Raw genomic sequence first — 5,111 nt, forward strand, 5'->3', positions numbered from 1 at the left:
AAGAAAGAAAGAAAGAAAGAAAGAAAGAAAAAAAGAAAGAAAGAAAGAAAGAAAGAAAGAAAGGAAAGAGAGAAAGAAAGAAAAGAAAGAGAGAAAGAAAGAAAAGAAAGAGGGAGGGAGGGAGGGAGGCAGGGAGGGAGGGAGGAAGAAAGAAAAAAAAAGAGAAAGAAAGAGGGAAAGAAAAAGGATGACCTCACTCATGGGATCATGCCAGCCCGAGGCAGCTCTGTGGGGAGGAAGTCTTGGTTTCCTCGTCCCTACTCTTCTTCTTCCTTCTCCCTTCTTCCCCTCCTCCTCACTTCCCTCCTGTGTCCCACCCGTGTTCCCCATTGGCCAAACCCATCTGGAAGCCAGGTGGCAGGGAAGCTAGTCAATGAGGTTAATATAGGTCAGTTCTGCAGCAGAGAGGAGAGTGAAGAAAGGAAGAGGGCAGATCTGGAGGGACAAAATGAAAGCATCTGCCACATCTGGGAATTAATAGATAATACACCTTTACAATCATTAGTTACTTTTAGCCTGTTATGATATCATGAGCAAAAATGAATTAAGGACCATTTTGGATAGCTTATAAAACTAAAAAAAAATAAAAAAACCTTCAAATTATCTTCTCTTCCTGGAAATGGTAGAGACTTTTAAAATTTAAGAGTGTTTCACTTAGTCAGTCATAGACAGTTAAGGAAACTGAGCCCCACCCAGAAAGCTGAAATAACCAGCTGAAGTCATATAACAAGTTACAGCTTGAGACAAGAGCTTTGGGCCCTGCTTCTTCCACTAGCAGGGTTGATAAATGCAAGGGATGTGGACCACCCCCGCCCCTTCCTGGACCCTAACGGACATCACTAATCAGTCAAGGCATTTTCCTCCATAGACTCTCCATTAACTAGAGGGTTGCTGTCAAGAATGATCCCTGATCCCTGGGAACGGTGCCAGCAGAAAGGAGGAAACTTACTTGCCATCTCTGAATCCTACTTACAGCCTTATTCATTACAAATGTATCTTAATTTTGATTCCTGACAAAAACTAACTTTCTATGGCTAGTCGTAGCATGGTAGTTAAAGTGGCTGGATCCCACATGGCCGACTACGCAGTTCAAGTCCCAGACCTCGCAGTCTGAAAACCCACCAGGTGTGTGTGCGTGTGTGCCCAAAGTCCCGAGAGGAGAATGGAGAAGGCATTGTGGCATGGCCATCTCCCCAAGGGGCGATTTCTCTCTCTCTCTCTTTCTCTTTTTCCTTCCCCTCAACAAGCACACTATAGAAAGCAAACAACAAATAAAAACTGTCCTCAGGGACCCATGATATGTGGGCAGAATAGATGAGAAATGATAGTTTGAATTAAATCCATGTGTTCTCTGGGTGGTCCAGCTTTTGGTTTAAGTTGACAAATTTTGGTTTCCTTCAGAACTAAGTTCTCATTTAGTTCAAATCAATTGATGAAGTATTTGTGTAGCCTTTACAATATCTTCGGAGCCATGTAGCTGTGTGTTTTTTGCTCTGAAAAGTTTAATCACATTTAGGAGAAAAGATATCTTTGCGGTCCCTTTCCAGTCTGCTCAGCCCACCTTACAGGCCATCTCCTGTGACCCAGATTCGCAGGGCCTCTGCCTGTCTCCCTCTGTCCCCGCCTCCGTGTGGCACCAAGCACATTCTCTCCACAACCACCCACTTGGCTCAGACCATGTGGCTTGCATTCCATCCACCCACCAAGGCCCGCATACTACTTCAGCAGTGCTACCTCCTTAGGCAATTTAGATTTGCTTCGGGGTGAGAATGAAGGGGCTTTCAAAGTTAGGTGGGGGATTCAAAGTTAGTTGTTGAAACTTTTATATGGGAGTAGTCCTGCTGCCGTGGGTCTGAAGTCCATTCAGGAAGGTGTGCCGTGAGGAGCTCCCTAGGCTGGAGCGAGAGCAGCACCCCCTCACCCCTGTGCAGCCCTTTGTGGGCTCCATGGTCAGAAGTAGGGTGATGCTGGGAGGATGAATGCAGCCAAACTTGTACCAGAAACAATGTCAGGCTTCAAAACTTCCAGAAACCATGTGAGACTTTCTTCATCCTTAGCATGTAGCCATCTCTAATTCAACCAACACTGACTCGCCTTGTGCCCCAGCCAGTGTGCAGGAAGGGAGCTACACAGAGCTCTTGCCCAGCTCAGGGTCCATGATCAACACTAAAACAGGGCTTGAGAAGTTGGACTTTTTATTTAAATTGTACCTAAAATTGGCTATTTTTTGTTTGTTTCTCTGCATGCTGTCATCGTAATTGTTCTCTTTCCATGTGAGGCGCAGCTGCTTTGAGACTCTGAATTCCGTTGACGACACGTTTGGGTTGCCTTGTTGTATAGGAAATATTTATTTGGTGTCCACGGCTCCATTCTGTTTTTGATGCTGAATTGGAAAATGCTCCTTCTCCATTGGGAATGCTCCAGTTAATGAGAAACAAATGATACTCTGAGAGGTACGAAACGGTGGACTAGCCCAGATTTTTTTAAGTGTAAATTCAGGACTTGCTCTGCACGCGAAATAATCCAGAGTGAAGTTTTCATCACTGAGTCGTAAAACAGTTTGGAACTGGTTCACAGTTCAAACACCAGGTAAATATTACTGATGCATCCACAAAGCGGTAACAGTTCATTTCAGTAAGCGCTTACTAACTGCTAGAGACCCCAAGGGCAGACACATTGCGTGCTTGTTTTTATTTACTTTTTGGAAATGTTTACGCAGTAGAATTCACTTTTTTAATTTAGAATGCACTTTTTTAAAGTATATACTTTTTTGAGTTTTCATAAATGTATACTTTCATGTGTGTCATCACTAACAAAATGAAAAGAGAAAACAGTTTCTTCACCCCAAAATATTCTTCTTCCTTTATCCCTAGTCCTGTCAAACAAGGATATGCTTTCTGTCTCTGTAATATCACATTTTCCAGAATACCATGCGTAAAAATTGTACATATTTACGGGGTACAATGTGATGTTTCAGTATGCATGTACATTGTGTTATGAATAAATCAGGATAGTTAGCATATTCATCACCTCAAACATTTATCATTTCTACGTGGCGAGAACATTCCAAATACTATCTTCTGGTTATTTTAAAATACGCAGCTTTGTTAACTCTACTCACCTGCTGTGCACTGGAACACCAGAACTCACTCCTCGTATCTCGTTGTACTCTTGCGTGCCTAGACCAGTCTTTCCTCCTCCCAACCCCATCAGCTCTACGGCCTCTGGTAGTTACTGTTCTGCTCTGTACTTCTATGAAATGAACGTTTTCATATTCCACAAATGAATGAGCTTATGCAGTGCTCGTCTTTGAGTGTCCAACTTATTTCACGTAACATAATGTTTTCCAGGTTCATCCATGTTGCCTCAAATAGCAAGATTTTGTACTTTTTTTTATAGCTAAATAATAATTTATGTGTATATATACCACATTATCTTTTTTAATTTTTAAAGCATTATTTCATTTAACTTTATTTATTATTATTATCATTATTATTTTCCAGTTTGATCAGAGAGAGAGAGAGAGGAAGTGAGAAAGCAAGCCACCAGGGCCGAGACTTGAACCGTGGTCGGGCCATGTGGGAGTCCAGCGCCTTTAACCACCATGCCACTTGCCGGCCCCAGTACCACGTTTTCTATAACCATTAATCCTTTGATGGACACTTCGGTTGATTACATGTCATGGTTATTATGAACAGTCCACACTAAACCTGGGAGTGCAGGTGTCTCCTTATACTGATTTCATTGACTTTGGGTAAATTCCCAGTAGTGGAAGTGCTAGATCATATAGTAGTTCTTTTTCATTTATTTTGTTAAGTTTTTGTCATAGGGCATGTAAGCTTGCCAGATGGACAGAGAGACAGAGAGAGAAAGTGAGGAATCACTCTCCCCTCGCCCTAGGAGGCATGGGCATGTCACAATCACTTCTTCATTCTCCTCTTGAGATTTTGGGCATGCACGCACATGTACTTCGTGAGATTTTCAAGCCACCAGATCCAGGACTCGAACTGTGGTTAGTCATGTGGGAATCCAGTGCCTTAACCACCACACCACCTGCGGACCCCAAGGTAGTTCTAGTTTTAATTTTTGAAGGAAGGACATTTAACAGACACAAAAATGAAAAGATATTTGTTGATGATAATGTGTCTTCGACTAGACTAATATACAATCTATTCATGTATATTCATTATGTACACTGTAAGGATGTATAGTAATTAAATGTAAAAAATAAATTTTAAAAATTAAAAAGAAAATAAAAGGAACCGCCACACTACTTTTTATAATGGCTATCCTGATGTACATTCCCATCAATGATGCAGAAGGGTTCTCCTTTCTCCACATCTATGCCAGCTCTCTTTATTTCATGTCTGTTGGCTAATAGCCATTCTAATTAAGGTAAGGTGATATCTCATTGTGGTTTTGATGTGCGGTTCCCTGATGATTAGTGAAGCTGAGCATTTTTTATATCTGTTGTCTATTGTATGTCTTCTTTTGATAAATGTCTATTTAGGTCTTTAGCTCATTTTTAAATTAGATTGTTTCTTTGCTATTTAGTTGTTTGAGTTCTTTATATATTTTAGATATTAACCTCTTGTCAGACACCTTATTTGTAAATATTTTCTCCCATTCCGAAGGTGTCTCTTCACTCTGCTGCTTTGTTGTTGTGGTTGCCATGCAGAAGCTTTTCAATAGATACAATCTGATTTATGTATTTTTGCTTCTGTTGCATTTGAGTTCTTATAAAAAGAAAAAAAAAATCCTTGCCTAGATCAATGTTGTGAAACACTTCCCCTAGCAGTTTTACAATTTTTGATCTTACATGTGAGTCTTTAACACATTTTAAGTTGACTTTCATGCATTGTAAGAGAAAAAGCCTAGTTTCATCCTTCTGTATGTGGATATCCAGTTTCCTCAGCATCTTTTATTGAGAAGAGTGCCATTTCTCTAATGTGTATTCTAGGTCCCTTTGCCAAAAATAAATTGGTTTTAAGTTCATGGGTTTGTTTTTTTGTTTTCTGTTCTGTTTCATTGGCCTATGTGTCTATTTTTGTACCAATGCCATGCTATTTTGGTTACTATAGCTTTGTAGTATATTTTAAAGTCAGATAGTG

Source organism: Tupaia chinensis, unplaced genomic scaffold (assembly GCF_000334495.1).
Source record: "Tupaia chinensis unplaced genomic scaffold, TupChi_1.0 Scaffold000346_1, whole genome shotgun sequence".
Taxonomy (NCBI): Eukaryota; Metazoa; Chordata; class Mammalia; order Scandentia; family Tupaiidae; genus Tupaia; species Tupaia belangeri.